Source organism: Sorex fumeus, unplaced genomic scaffold, assembly GCF_029834395.1.
Source record: "Sorex fumeus unplaced genomic scaffold, SorFum_2.1 ptg000010l, whole genome shotgun sequence".
NCBI classification, from domain to species: domain Eukaryota; kingdom Metazoa; phylum Chordata; class Mammalia; order Eulipotyphla; family Soricidae; genus Sorex; species Sorex fumeus.
Genome location: NW_026606067.1, coordinates 21,840,374 through 21,856,340, shown reverse-complemented (window position 1 = coordinate 21,856,340; position 15,967 = coordinate 21,840,374). Strand labels below are relative to the sequence as shown.

At 45.3% G+C, this 15,967-nt stretch overlaps 1 protein-coding gene across 5 annotated transcripts in view; it reads right to left on the bottom strand.

Moving 5' to 3' along the window:
* ESRRG (estrogen related receptor gamma) overlaps window positions 1-15,967 on the bottom strand; it is a 635,624-nt gene that overhangs the window by 452,700 nt on the left and 166,957 nt on the right. For 4 of the 5 annotated variants that reach the window (XM_056110835.1, XM_056110832.1, XM_056110831.1 and 1 more), the window contains one exon: window positions 12,545-12,645. The exons of the other annotated variant lie outside the window; for it this stretch is intronic. The gene's annotated coding sequence lies outside the window, so the exon portion shown is untranslated. The remainder of the gene's footprint in view (window positions 1-12,544; window positions 12,646-15,967) is intronic. 5 annotated transcript variants of the gene reach the window in all.

The window sequence follows — 15,967 nt, the reverse complement described above, 5'->3', positions numbered from 1 at the left end:
GGGTGCTGGAAGCTTTGATGGGAGGTGCAGTGACTGTACATCCATCAACCATACATATCGCGCAGGAGAGCTGGAACAGCATGTCAGGTGCTTGTCTTAATGCAGCAGCTCCTTTTCAACCCCTGGAATCCTGTATGGTTCCTGAGTCCCACTAGGTGTGACCCCAAGCATAAAACCAGGAGTAAGCTCTGAAGCCCCAAGCACCGCTGAATGTGGTCCAAAATACAAGCCCGCAAAAGTTATAAAAAAGTTATATGTGACCTAAACTATGATTAAAAACAAAAATGAACAAACAAAAAACACTACATTCCCCAAAGCCTTGATGAATGATGCAGAGTTTTCTAGACCTGCTGGGTGCAAACGGGCCCCAAGCACAGACTGGTGGGGCAGCTCAGCGGGCTCAGCTCAGACTTTGCATGCAGGAGGTTCAGGTTTGAACCCCCACACTACATGGCCCCCAGAATCAAGCCTGGAGAAGCCGGTGAGCACTGCTGGGTGAGAACCTCAAAACAAACACAGGGCAGTGTCTCATGCACTGGCCTTTAAATGACATAGAAGGAACTTCTCCCTGGACGCAGCTCAGAGGGTAACAGGTCAGAACTTCCAGATCCATGGAGCCACATGGACTTGGCCTCCCAAACCCAGGGACCGTGTGCATCTTCACACCTGAGGGAAGAGACTGTGTGCCAAAGGTCTGGAGTAGACAGAGGCTGCATGCTTGGGTCTCTGCAGCCTCGCAGAAGGGGACATCCACATTCCTTACACATCGACATCAGTGCCATGCACACACACACACACTTAAGCACCCAAATAACAAAGGTTAGGGTTGACACTTATTTGGCAGGAGAGAAGGGGAAGGTTTTGTTCAGTTTCTCGGTGTATTTTTTTTTAACTCAAACCAGAAGGGAAAATGAACCATTTTGATCTCAGGAAGACAAAGGAGTAAAATTTTTTAACAAAAGTTTGTTAAACTGGGAATCTGAATCACAGCAATAGTTTATGTGGGAGGGAGGCATATACATGGTTTCATGCAAGGCTGGGAAGCTTCTTCAGGTGTCAAGTTCAAGATGCCTGAAGAAGCTTCTAGAATCTGCCCTGAGGGCATCTGGAGGGCGTGGTGCTCTTTCATCTAGACAGGCACAGCTGCCCAGGAATCTGATCTCTCAATTCACTCACCCTACCAGAAGTGAGGCTCACCCCAGCACCCCCCTCCCCCACTCCAGTTATACTTGAGGTCTTGATGAGGATATAGGGGTTCGCGTCTGGAGCAGCATCTCCTAAAAGGGGAGACACAGAGAACTCTGGCACCACTTCTCCTCTGTCCCCCAAACAGTCCAAACCAGTGACTCTGCCCTTTGTGAAGAGAGCAGGCAACATCCACTCCCATCCAGCGCAGGGCCCTGTTTCTCTGAGAACATGAATAGTGCATGGACACTCTTCAAAGGCTCCCTTCTTTCTTTTGTAGCCAAATGGCAGGAGCTGATGGGAGACCAGTGCCGGGGGCAATGTTCCTTTCGGGCTTAGAAGTCAATTGCTAATCACCTGCAAGGAATAACCAAGACAAGGCAGGCGGCCCTCAGTCAGCCCTGCACCACCAGGAAGGGCAGGGGTCAAGTCCAAACAAAGCGAGGGAGGCTTTCTTGGCTGGAGGGGCCTCTGCTGAGTGACCAGGGAGAACACCCCCAGGGAGGGGTTCCAGGGGCTGAGGAGCAGCCCGGGAAGATCAGAGTGCACTTGAAATGGCCCCCACGCACTGGACTTGTGATGCAGGAGGCAGGAAATAATTCTGGTGCGAAGGGAACACAATTGCAGGCCGCGCCTGCAAAGCTCCGAGAGAGCCTGGTAACACGGCTGGGCAGGGGTGGGTATTAAGAGTGTCCTGAATAGCAGACAGCCTTGGGGCTGGGAAGCAATGGCTGTGCTCAGGGCGCCTGGTCTGGGTTCCACTCCCAGGGCCACTTGATCCCCAGAGCACCACTAGGTGCCAGTCTGGGTCACCCAGCACTCTATGGGTGGCCGGGGGATCCCTGACACTGTGGAGTGAGAAGAGCATTGCCCACTAAGGCCCTTCCATGGAACTGTGGGCCCAATGATGGTCAACAAATGGTGGGATCCCAGGTCTCCCAAGCACCACTGGGGAGGCTCCCCCAAAACAAGCACAACTGGATGCCCTTCTCCAAGCCTGGCGCCGTGTCAGAGCTGGGACTGGATCAAGCTCCAACCCAGGAGGGAGCCTGGACTTGAAGGAGAAACTGCCATCCTGGCAGGCGAGGGCTTGTGGAGGTGGTCCCTGAAGGCCTGGCTGGTGTGTGGGGCCAGGGAGGACATCCCCAGAGGGTGTTCCAGGAGCTGAGGACAGTGGGGAAAATCAAAGAGCATCATGCATAGCTGGCTCCTAGGATCTGAACAGAAGCTCCAAGAACTTTCCAGAGAGACCTGGAGCCATGGAATGAGAGACACGATGGAGTAGGTAGGGGTGGCGTGACCAGAGCTGAGAGAACAGAGAGGCTGTGATGAGATCGAGGCACATGCAGAGGGGACACTGGGCAGATCAGAGCCCCGGAAAGACCACCCAAGGGGACTGAGTCCCAGCCCTGGGCTTGTCCTCCAGGATCCTACACTGTCGGCCCTAGCCCTCCATTCCCCTACCCTCCCCAGTCACTGGCCCCCAGGGCCTCCCATGGGTGCTTCCCCACTGCTGCACTCTGCAGATAGGCTGTCAAGTCCTGAAATGACCTGCATCTCTATCCACACATCTCCCTCCGCTCAAATCTCTCTCCTCAGCTCTTGTTTTCTGCTCCACAGACCCTGAGGTCGCCCTGTCTACCAGCTCTGAGGTCCTGCACAGAAAGGACAGACCAGGTGAACAAGCCTAATGGAGGCAAGCAGGTAGATAGGAAAGACCTTCCTCCCTCAATGCAATGGCAATGAATTTTCTGGGAAATAATAATATCAGTAGCCCTGAAGTTGCAAAAGCCAGTTTTGCAGAAAACAGGAACTAAAGCCTGATGGAGACTTTCACCTGGCCAGCAGCAGGCCCAGAGAAGGCTAGACCCCACCTCTGACAGAATCTCCAGCAGAAAGGAATTCCAAAGAAGATCATCACCACTCCCAACCTTACCCCCCTTGGAAACCTCTCTAGCAAATGACTTTTACCTAGGTAGAAGTCACATGGGAGCTTGTTGGAAAAACCTTATAAAAGCCTTCTTGAACAAAGGAAGGGCACACATATGCTAGCTGAACCCATTTGCTGCTTGCGCCCCTGTAGCTGAGCACATGTGGTGACAAGCACATGTGGCGCCTGCCTGCATCTCCCCTTCAAGGTGTCTGCTTTCTTACTTAATGCCAGGGTGTGTAGGGACTCTCCACCCTTGCAGAAGCCTGCATTCTCCCTTGAGCGCATTACTCTCTCTCTCGCTTTCCCTCCCTCCTCGCCTTCAAAAAACCTTCAAATAAAATCTGTTTTACTTCACAACTTGTCCACTCCTGAAATTCTCTTCTGCAAGGCAAGAACCCGGTAACCCTGGGTAAGGTCTAGGACTGACTTTCCTTTCCTGCAAAGAGCATTCCTCATCCCAACCTGAGACTGGCTCCCTGAGAAATCTGATGGCAGGAGTCAACTCCCATGCTGAGAAGACCAAGTAGACATTAGGTGTGGCTTGACGGCCACCTGGTGGGGCTGACCGGGCTCATGGGCGATTTGATCAGTCCTAGTCTTTCCAGCTGGGTCTCTGGGTGGCAGAGGCGGATAAGGAGAGAGTGAGAGTCTCTGCTCCCCACCTCACATAAGCCACAGGTGGGGCCTACCAACATCAAGCCTATAATCAAGTTATTCATTCTGACTCCTGCCTAGCTCTCCCCATTCACTGGGCTCACTCCTCCTTCATTTAGAATCATCTGAACTCCCTTATCTTCCAGGAACACAGCCACTGGGTCTTTCCTCAGGCCCCTCAGCCCTCCGTGACTGTGCCTTTGCTAGCCATGAGCCTGTCTACACAAAAGTTGCTCTTCCAGCATGACTTAGAAAGGATGGGCCACCCTTGTTCCAACTGTGAAATTTTTGTCCCATCTGGAACATTCAGGAGCACGTCTCTATAACCTTTTGTTGTCTTAGGATGTCTTTAAGATGGCATCAGCACACACTGTGACATCTGGATTTCTTGGAGTTGCAGGGGCCCGGGAAGGCTTTGGGATAGAGGTGAAATTAAAGTGTTGAAGCAAGTAAGAGTGTAGGAACCCAGACAGAGCACTGTCGTAAATCGGCCAGGTGTGTCATGTTGGTAGAGTACAAGGCCTCACCAGGCACGCTTTTGAAAATAAACAATAGAAGCATAACTTATTATAGGGGAGATGCAAATCCCAATATGCAAATGCCAACAAGACATCACTTAGAACCTGCAAGAATGGCCGGTAACACTAAGGCTGGAAACAATTAGTGAGGGTGAGGGTGAGGTGAGACAAGAATCCCAGTGCACTGCTGGTGCGAATGTTCATGGGTGCAGCCTCTGCACGTTACGGAGATCCCTTAAAAAATAAAAATGAAAATTCCATGTGGTCCAGCAATATCATTCATTCCTTAGTATTCCACATGATCCACCCATACCATTTCTCAGTGTTCCATATAGCATTCCTCAGTACTTATCTAAAAAGGATTCGGCGCTGGAGAGGCAGGACAGGGGTTAAGATGCGAGCTTTGCATAAAGGGGTCCGAGTTCAATTCCCCCCACCATATTGGTTTCTCAGGTCCTGCCAAGAGTGAGCCCTGAGCACAGTGGGATATACCCCAAACTTCCGGGCCTACACTAGACCCTTTCTCTCTTCCTGCTCGGGAAAATCAGCATTTAAAATTTAAAAAATTAAAATTGATTTCCTTGTCACGGGGAGCTTGCCAGGCTCTGCCGTGCGGGCGAGATACTCTCAGTAGCTTGCCGGGCTCTCCGAGAGGGGCGGAGGAATCGAACTCGGGTCGGCCATGTTGGCTGCGTGCAAGGCAAACGCCCTACTGCTGTGCTATCACTCCAAGCTCCCCGTGACGTATTCGATATGCCAGACACAGTAACAACAAAGTCTCCAGTGGAGACGTTACTGGGCCCGCTCGAGCAAATCGACGATCAACGGGAGGGCCTTTACCTTTACCTTTACCTTTCCTTTGTGGGAGAAGAATCTAAGCAAGGCAGGAAAAGAGAAGCAACAATAAAATAATAAAAAAAAAACATATCTAGAGCAAAGGGAAAAACCGGCTGGGGGCCCCACAGCTCCCAGAGAATGCTCTGGGCCCCGTCCAGAGCCGATATCACCGGGAGGTCCCAGATGGGGTAGGTGCTGTCTCCCCACCTTCCCCAGATGGAATCCCGGTGACCATGAGCTTCTACAAGCATGGCTCTGGCATGTGGGTACCAGGACTTTATTCTGAACTGTGCAGCTGCTAATGCGGCCACGCGACATTTCCTGATATGCAAAGTGATCAATGGAAAGCAAATAATCTAGCATTTATCCCTGAAAATTCAGTTTGAATAGTGATAGGAAAATCTGAGCAAAGATAATGCCCAACTGAAACACATCTGGACTTTGTATTTAACTATGGTGCTATGCCGCCTTGGGAGGGGAAGGGTGTCTGTCCCTCACTTGTCCTCCTTTGCAGCGGCAGCATGGTGGCCTGCATCTTTTAGAGCCTAATGAACAGCCAGATATGAGACTGCATTGATGAGGCACGTGGGGTTTCATGGGATGGGGGTGGAATCGGCCCTGCTCCTCACCATGACAATGCTCCGGGTTGCCACCCTCAAACACCTCCTCCAGCTTCTGATCGACCATGATCCCAGAGGCGCACATGCCAATCTCGGAACCCAGGGGCTTCTGGCAGTAATCCCTCTAGGTTTATTACTATATGTCAGTAATCGAAATTCGAGTGGCAGCTATTGTGGCCACACAACATCATATGCTCTTCATAATCAGCAATAGAAAACAAATTTTCTAATTATGTCTTTGTGGCAGGTCTGAATGTTGGGGAAAACTCCAAACAACAATCTTGGGTCTTTTGTTGTAATACGAATGTGATCAACGTAGAGAGAGAGAGAGAGTAAAGTGAAAATCTGCCACACAGGCAGGGGGCGGGTGGGAGGGGGAGATATACTGGGGTTCTTGGTGGTGGAAAATGTGCACTGGTGAAGGAACTGGTGTTTGAGCATTGTATGACCGACCGAGACTTGAGCTGTAAGTCTTTGTGACTGTTCTCATGGCGATTCAATTAAAAAAAAAAATATCTAGCTACCTTTCCTCAATGCAAGAGAATACAAACCAAGCTGTAAAGGTTAAATGAAAGAGAAGGATTTTTTGTTTATTTGTTTTTTTGTTTGTTTCTTTTGGGGACATACCTAGTAGTGCTCAGTAGCTGCTGGACCGTCTACCCCTGGCTTTGTGCTCAGGGATCACTGCTGGTGGTACTCAGTGCATCAGATGAGAAACCAAGAATTAAGCTAGAGTTGGCAGTCTGTAAGACTCATATGAGGTACTCAGGGTATCATATGGGAAACAGACTTGGCAGTGTGTAAGGCCTGAACCATTGCACTATCTCTGTGGGGCAAGAGGGCAGGTTTTTAAGTATCCTGAAGAGCAAATAATCTTTCTGAATGTCCAAGATGCTTTGACAAATGAAGGGGAATATAACATGTTCCAGAGAAAAAGTCAGGAGGAGTGTGAAAATGCAAATTTGATAACAAAACACAGTGACTCATAAAAATGATGATGCTCAGCATCCTTAATGATTTTAAAATGATTCTGCACCACCTCTCCTCCAAACAATACACTTAAGAACTTAATGAATATAATAATGAACCTAATGTTAACTAAGAAATGGTACTAGTACAGTGTTGGTAGAAGCAATGTTACATCATTTGGAGGCTATCTCTGGACAACTAGATATAAAATTGAAAATGCAGATATATTTAGTTCATTAAATACCCTCTACATGTATATTCTGCATCTCTAAAAACACAAGGCAAAAACAGCCTCTATTTCATTATTGAAATTAAACAAAAGAAAACAGTAGAAAGGCTCACCATGGGTCAATAAAGTAGGGTTATGATATGTGTAGGTAGGTAAGCGCAAATCACCTGAAAACAGATAACTCTCTCTCTCTCTCTCTCTCTCTCTCTCTCTCTCTCTCTCTCTCTCATACATACACACAGGTAAAATATTTGTAAATACTTTAACCAGAAAATCTCAGACTTCTAAGTGCATAAGCAACTACTGAACTTGGTGTATCAATATTGCAAGGTGCAGGCAAAGCCTGTTACTAATAAGCATGAACAGAGATGGCCACTGGGTTCATGGTTTTGAATGATACTTCACACATTTATTTTCCAGTTCTTCCCTTGGAAGACATCTCATTTACCAATGTCTCCCACCCCATCATCACTTAGCCCCCACAAATACTGCTTGAAGAGAAACCCTTGCTGACTACTCTAAACCGTTGGGAGTCAGCCATTGGCATACCCAAAATTCAGCCAGTACTCCAGATCCTTGCTCCGGGACCTGTGTCCCAGACTAAGCAGTTAGTGTGCTCTGGGAAACCTGGTGTTGGGCAGATGAATGAAAGGGTCACAACTCTGAAATTGCACTGGGCGCACTGGCTCCCTTCCTCCCAACATGTCATCTCAGATGTTGGAGCCATAGTCCAATGAGTAGGGTAGTGACCTTGAATGCAGCTGACCTGGGTTTAATACCGGGCACCTTATAGTCCCAAGTCCCATTAGGAATGGCCCCTGAGTATCAATCAGGAGTAAGGCCAAAGAACAACCAGGTGTTGCCCAAATTCCAACCCCCAAAGTATGAAAAAGTCCCAGTGGTGCCTACAAGTGTGAGTCAGTTGGGGCACTTAAATTCCTGCCAAAAAAAAATTAAACTAAATATCCATTATATTTGATGAATCCATCATCCTTGCTGACTGACTCTTCATTCAGATGAAAATCCTCTTTGGTAATTCCCACTTCTGTCATTTTTTTCATTCACAAAGGAACTTTCCAGAACTTTCCAGTTCTTAGTCCACTCCCGATCCCCTTCGATGACCACCCCACACCCCACATCCTCAGTGTTTTCTGGCCAATTTTAAGAATTGGTTCTCAGATTGAACAGGAAAAAAATACCCATTTTTTATTATTGCCCAATATCTAGTAATATGTCACTAAGATAACAGATTCTCTGGGGTATAAACATTCCCACCTCAGCAGAGCTCAATAAACTTCAAGACAATTGGAATGAGAAGCTGGGAAGAGCTGGGCAGTAGCAGCTGAGAGCTAGTGCTTCCACAGGAAAGGAGGACAGAGTGACTCTCCATGCAGGGCCCCGAGCTCTTCATTGGGAAAAGAAGAATTAGGAAAGGATCTGCTTGGAGCATTGATCCACTCTCTTTTCATTTTTATTTCGTTTTTTTTTCTTTTTGGGTTTTGGGGCCACACCTGTGGTCAAGAGTGACCCCTGGTGGTGCTCAGGGATCAGAAGGGGTTGGTAAGATGCAAGGCCTTAGCTCCTGCACTATCAGCCATCCATATTCTCTGAAATCGAACTGATTTATTGCAACTTTCTATCATTTAATTTGTTAATAATATTCCATATAAGTGGGCTCATATAATAATTAAGAATAGCCACTTATTGCTGTCCTGAAAGTGCCCTGAGGAAACTCGGGAGCATCTTTCCCTCGACGGGCCGCTCCTTGTTTTCAGGAAGCCCTGTCCTGCAGGGAGAGAACATCCTGCTACTCTTTGCCTTGCTCAGGATTGCAGGTGTTGGCTTGAGAACTACCACACTCTTAACAATGCAGTCAACAGTCTGCATCTTGTTGAGGTTAGATACCCACTCTGTTAGCTGCTCTCCAATATCTAGTCCTTGAGATTAAAGACCCACTCTGTTAGCTGCTTTCCAATATCTAGTCCCTGCGGTTAGAGACCCACTCTTTTCACTGCTCTCCAATATTCAGCTCCTCAAGGTTAGAGGCCCACTATGTCAGTTTCCCTCCAACACCCACTCCCCTGAACTTGGAGAGCCACTCAATCATTACCCACTGCACAATGACCATCTGGTATAGACTGAGCTCATGGTAATTGCCAGTTACTTGAAGAAATCAAATATTTCAATTAAAAAATCTAAATTCTATTAACTAATCCACCAATCAGCTTAAGAGAACACATTCCTTGTCAAGGTAGACTTTTGGTTTCAGATAGTTATGGCAAAGAAGCAACAATTAGCCCTGGTAATTGTACTGAGGAGTAAGAGTGAAAAAACAGGTCAATACATCTGGAAATTACTTCTTATTAAGGAAGTGAAATAAATATCATCTACTTGGAACAGAAGGCCCAAGTACCACTCCACTAAGAGGATAGCATGGTTGACTTCTTCGTTAATGTATAAAAGAACTGGAAATTCCTTTAATCACATACTTGGAAACCTGGGAGGCATGTAAACACAATCACACACACACGTGCGCACTTGCATACACATACACACACACACACACACCATACACACCCAGGAGTGAAAGTAAACATGGCCTGGTCAGGAACTTACTTATAGACACTGTAAACTCTGTGTGACTGTTATTATCGAGTATGTCACTAGAAAGGAATGTATTTAGGGACCAAATATCTTACTCTTACTTACTTTGAAGTAAAATCATAATTAATTTGTCCCTCCTAGACTTTGATTTAAAAATCAGAGATAAATAGATAGATACAGGAGAAACCTAAGGTCCTTCATGTTCATTCCCACGGAAATTTTGGCTTTGTGAAAAGATGAGCACTTCTGGGAAAGCATAAAACTACCACCATCACCTCTCCTCTCCCCTCAGCCCACCCCCTTTCCCCCACTCAGGACTGACATTCCACAGTCTTTCTGGAATCAGAAGTGGGGTCACTGGTTTCATGATACTTAGGTTCCCTGAGCCATGCCCAGTGGTCAGAGTGTCCTGAGAGGCAATTGCAAGATAGAAGACTCATTTGCAGATTCAAGGACTGTAGGATCATTCACTGGTGATTCCATCTGCGCTAACAACAATGAATATGTTTCAGGTATTCTGGTTAGGAAAGACATGCCAAAGCCTGACCACAGTGACATCCCAGAAATCTTTCTGCTAATCCTCTATCATAAATAAAGAGCATTGACAAAGACATTACAGAGGAAAGCAATTTAAAAAAAGTCAGGAAAGGGAGAAACAAAAGATAGTCATGATATTCTGTCTCCAATTGCAGAAAAAAAAAAACACCCAGAAATTTTTTTAAAAGGCATTAAAACACACAAGGCACAAAAATAGACTTGAATATTTATTTTTCAGAGAGGAGGAAATGATTCCTAGACTTCCGAAGATGGGAGTCTTAAGGTTTCATTGATTAGTTGATATGTTTGCCAACGAATGATGAGTCGATTAGTCAAAAAGGTTTGAATTAGTTACCTACCAGAGCTCTGCCTTCCATGAATAAAATTCAGGCGCCTTCTCTCTCCCACCCTCACTGACAGATGATATCTGTTTTCTCCTGTGAGTCTGGATTTAAGAGCTACTGAAGCTCAGCAAACAGTATATTCTGGCTCAAATGAGCTGAAAATTGCATTCAATTTGAATTTCAAAAATGGAGGGGAAGAAGGGGGGTAAAACCCAAAGCTCAGCCCTCATCCACTGTCCACACTCCTCTACCACTTCCTGCCACTGTGCTGCCTGCTGCCAGGCTGGGGCCCTGGAACCAGCAAATGTTGCAGGGCTGGGGGTGGGCTGGGAGCACATCGCTGGATCCCAGCCCAGTCTGAGTTTAAAAATAAACTTTTAATAGTCAGGATCAAAGCAAACCTCACTTTTACGCCCATGCATAATGCAGAGTGCAACACACTGAAGAAATAGATTTATCTCTTCCAGGCTCAGATTTGCCTGTTTGGGGTTGGATTTCTCCCCCCACCCCTTTTGTACTTTGGAGGTGATAAAGGTAAAGGCATTTTCCCTGGAAAACTTCAGCAAAGCTAATTCTTTTCTCAATTAAAATTAATTCCTCTTTGGCTCAATTAATACCCCCATTTCTTGTCGCTTGTTATTTCCCCCCTTTCACCAGTCTCATATTACAAAGCAAAGAAGTGTTCTTGAAAAGTTGACTAGACATCGGTTTTTGCAATCAAATCATATTTTAAATAAATGCTCTAAGACAGTTGGTTATTTAAAGGGATCTTGTGATAAGTTATTGTAGAAAGCCACACTATTTTTAGTACAAATGATCACCCTTAGTGCAGCTGTAGTAGAAAAAGTGTAAAGTTGAAGCATATCCCAATTTTATTAAAGCAGGGTACACCTGCAGTCGGTAACAGCCCCCCCATTTAAGTCTCACCAACAATTAAACTGAATGGATGGTGCACAGATGATCCCCTAGAATCATGAAGCAGGATGATTTGAGCCAGAACTCTCTTTTCTGGTAGTTTGAGCTAGAGGAGTAGAGAGAATACCAGGCTTTCAATCCACTTCACACACAGAATATCTTCTCTCATTGCCTAAATTGTTCTAAGTGTGCGAATGAAGCGATGTGGGTGCTATGAAAAAGGTAATTCAAGCACTGAAGTGCCATTTCCCACATTGAAACAGAAGTCAGCTAAACACTGTAAAACTCTGACTCCAGACCTTGGAGGCAGGAAGGAGGAGAGGCAGGGAAGCAGGGAAGCGGGACCATTCAGGATGGCCACAATGAGTTTCAACGCTCCTGCTCTATGCAGGACACCTGCTGGCATCCTGCTCACAGGAAAAATCCCTCAACCTGCCTTGGAACTATCAATTCTCAGGGTGGTGGATGGTGTCTTCCCCTGAGTTGGAAACCAGTGTGTGAGCTTCCTTGAAACACATCCTGAAGAACTATCTTGAAATGAGACTATCTCCAGGGCTCCCCACAACTGTCCTTACTGACAGTCATTACAAGTGGATCAAGATTCCAGTGAAAAATCTAAAAGATCCACTGAAAAGGAGAGAGGGCACGGTTTTTCTTCCAAATCTGAGCAAAGAGGACTCAACATCCAGATACACTTCCAAGGAACACCCTCATGCATCCCGTGGCTGATGCACAGTTTGCATCTAGGAATTTCAGACACGGTGGCATCGAAAGAGGTTTCCCACCTTCCCATATTAGTCATAGCACAGGCTTGTGCATCCCCAAAAGACAGGGATCAAGAAACAGTCTCACCCCAACAACCTTGACTTAATGTTCAATACAACCAATCAATAAACACGAGCCACCCCTTTCAAACAAGGCACCTCAGGGTCAATGCAACACGCAGCAGTGAAGTCCAATTCCTCAGCAGAGCACCCCCTCTACCCCAAATAAATAACTCTGAAAGCAGGAAGAAATGGGTCTTGCTACCTTAAGGCCAGCATAAGGAGAGCATGGACACCTCCCCATGTGCATAGCTATTGGAATATTTTCCAGGAGCACAGTGACAGTCAGAGGGGCAGGGGCAAACATGATGACATTACGGCATGCTGGCTTTACACAGATAGGAATACTTCCTGATTCTAAAGGGAACAGCTTACCTTTCAAACTGTAATAATGTTAGCGTCAGATTTCCTCTTTATATCTTCATAATTTAATAGGAATTCATTCATTTCATTGATGATCCAGTAAATTGTCAGCTCTATTCATTTTTGTGATATGAGCAAAGATCCAACCCAAAAAAGGAAAAAGAAAAAAATGATAAGGTCAGTCTCTCTGGCTACCATGTTTAATAAAATCCTTGGGCAATAGAGTTAAGCACACATTAATGGCTACGAATTAGTCCACTCTGCCTTTAGCAAGACTTCAATTTCCCTATATATACACTGAGGGCTGGATTAGCACTCAAATGAAGGTATGGTCCTCATTTTTTATTTTAAGTTTTCTTCTTTCTCAGCTTGATCACATTTATTCTTCTGCTGCTCTTCTATAATTTATAGCAAATACCCCATTTAAGGTTTCAAAGCATTTTTCATAACACCCATTTATAATTTTTAGAAAAAACCCCACAACTTCCATCACAAGGACCAAACGACTTTCTGCTCCTTTTTCATTAATGCCCAAATCAGTGCATTTCTCCACATAGATGGACTTTGTTTCTTATTTCTCTGACCCACAGAAAGAAGGGAAGGGAAGAGGTGGGGTAGAGCAGGTTTTTTATACGAAAAAGTTGAAGTTTCCATCCAAAGTGACTCCACAGTGACAAAACATCCACTTCCAAACTTGACTCTAAAAGCAGAGCAGGGCTGGAGCGATAGTACAACAGGTAGGGAGTTTGCCTTGCACACGGCTGACTAGGCTTCGATCTCAGGCATCCCATATGATCCCCTGAGCACCAACAGGAGTAATTCCTGAGTGCAGAGCCAGGAGTAAGCCTTGTGCATGGTTGGGTGTGATGCCAAAAGCAAAAATAAACAAATAAAAGCAGAGCACATTATTAGGTTGATTATTATTAGAAATCACTCTTATTCTACCATAGATGACCATATGAATGGCAATTCCATGTGGTTAAACTTGACAATTCTTATTATTTCGCTTTATAGCAAAAGAAATCTGAGCAACAAAGTGATTTATGGAACATCTGGGGTTCCATGAGAAAGGTGTTGGAGAAGAAAGCCATGTCCCTAAGGTCCCCAGCCATCTGTGGGGTGCATGTTTGGTGGCTCAGCCTTTTCTCAACATGCCCCCTGATGATAAAATTATAAACTTTGGGGGAATGCATGCAGTAGGTACTGCGTACTGCGTGGTGGTGAGAAGAAACTCAGAGGTCGCTCAACCCTCTTCAACAAACACAGTTTTCCTGTTACTATCCTTGCCATTCTCATTGAAGGGTGAATTTAAACACCAGGCACTTCAGCAAGGTGGAAGTTTCCATTCCAATTTTCCCTACCCAAAAGAAGGTGGTATACTACTTGACGTGTTTGTTTTAATGCAAAAGTGAAAATCTATAAATAAGATAACATAAAGGGAATCTTTTAATCTAAATTTATGCACAGAATAAGAGCTGAAGATCCACAAAGCCCAGAAGCCATGAAGATTTACAAGGCATGGGATCAAGATAAAAGACATCTTTCATTTGAGAATAGAAGTGTGACTCCAGAGCACTCACATGCGAGAAAGAAGGCAAGATGGTAAGAATGCAAGAACCAATGGCACTTCATTTCTAGGACTCTGACCATGGCCTGTTAAAAACCTACAACCTGTGTAAGTGTCAAAACATTAACAGGAAAACCACCTAACAGACACTACAGCGTGAAAAGCCTTGGAAACTAAGCTAAGTGGTGACTTTATCTTTTAAAAAAAGAAAAGAAAAGAAAGCTGAGGACTCCAGAAATACAAAAGAAAAACTGAAGGAGCAAAAGTCCTTCAAGTGCCGATTTCATCAGATAATGGAATCTTCCCATGGGAATGTGATTCAAAATCAACACTGAAAATGCAGCTTCTTAGCTCTTATATTGATGAAGATTTAAAATGGTGTTCATGGTGCAGGGATCATTCTTAGAATAAGTTTCTTTGATTCCATTATAAGCTACAGTGGTCAACTCAGGATCTTCTTACTGGTGGCGACCCATCCATGCATGGGGTAGCCCAGTGCAGGGGGCAACAGGCTTCTGCTGTCAGTCTCAGGGAAGAATGATTAATTTAAGTCACTCAACACTCTTTTAGTCATGTACAAGACCATCCAGAGCAGAAAAAGAAAGATCCCTCGAGCTTCTCTAATTCCTTACAGAGGAATCACAATTATTCCGAACCCAAAGGTACTTTATCCCATGGGTAGTGGGGAAATCTCATTATTTGGGGGTTCCTAGGAATAGGGGTGAAGGATGTTAGAACTCCATTCTTACCCCTCGCCTATCCCAGCTCCAGCACCCTTTTGCCTCACATCTCTCCTGCTTCCTTTCATGTCCTGGTGATGCCCTGTCCCAGAGTTAATGGAAGGGGAAGAGAATGATGGTACAAGGGTTTGTGGATTCCATTACTCTTACTTAGCTCAACAAGTTCCTCTTACTACTATGGTGAATATTTCCCCAGCTTCTGGTTCTTAAATACTGACATTTCAATTTAAATGTAATATCTTCCAGGTGGAATATTTCTTATTCAACACCGGATATAGCTTCCAGAAGAATACAAGACTTCCAAAGTCACCTTTTCTGTTTGTTTTGATCTTTGGATCACAGCCAGCAATGCTCAGGGGTTACTCCTGGCACAGTGCTTGGGGGCCACTCCCAGTGGGGCTGGGGAGAACTCCTGTGCATAAAGCATTTGCTCCAGTTCTTTGAGCCATCTACCTGGCCCAACTTCACAGACTGTTAGAAGTTCAATGACAATGTGGGTGAAATATTTTACGGATAACCTATAAAATCATTCCTATTTGTCTCCTTTCTTTCCCCTTTTTCCATATATTCTGAATGACAACCAGTTTTAAAAGGTAGACTGAAACACTACTGTGGGATCATTGGTGGTAGAGAATGGGCACTGGTGGAGGGATGGGTACTTGATCATTGTATAACTGAAACTCAAGCATGAAAGTTTGTAAGTCTACAACTGTACCTCATGATGTTTCACTAATAAAAAAAATGCCTACTCCTGATTTTTGAGATTAGACATGTGAAATGACAAGAAACTACTTCCAGTATTAAGAATGACCACATGTAGTGCCAGGGATTTTGTATGCACAAAGGGGCCACCCTTTACAGAGATGACAATGTGAAATGCATGCTCATGTAGTTGGGGTTAGGGAAGGAAGCATCTAGATTCCTTTACCTATCCTACTATTTTTAGAACAAATAAAGAGAACTCAAGGACCAGTGCCCTGTACCCACAAAGTCACAGATTCTAAGGGCATAGATTTGTGCCAGTTCCAACAGCAACAGCCTCTGCATTGTGCCCATCATCTTCTCGAAGAGGGGGCCTCTCTATGTTCAGAGAGGGAAAGCTCTTCCAGTTCTGACTTGGTACTAAGA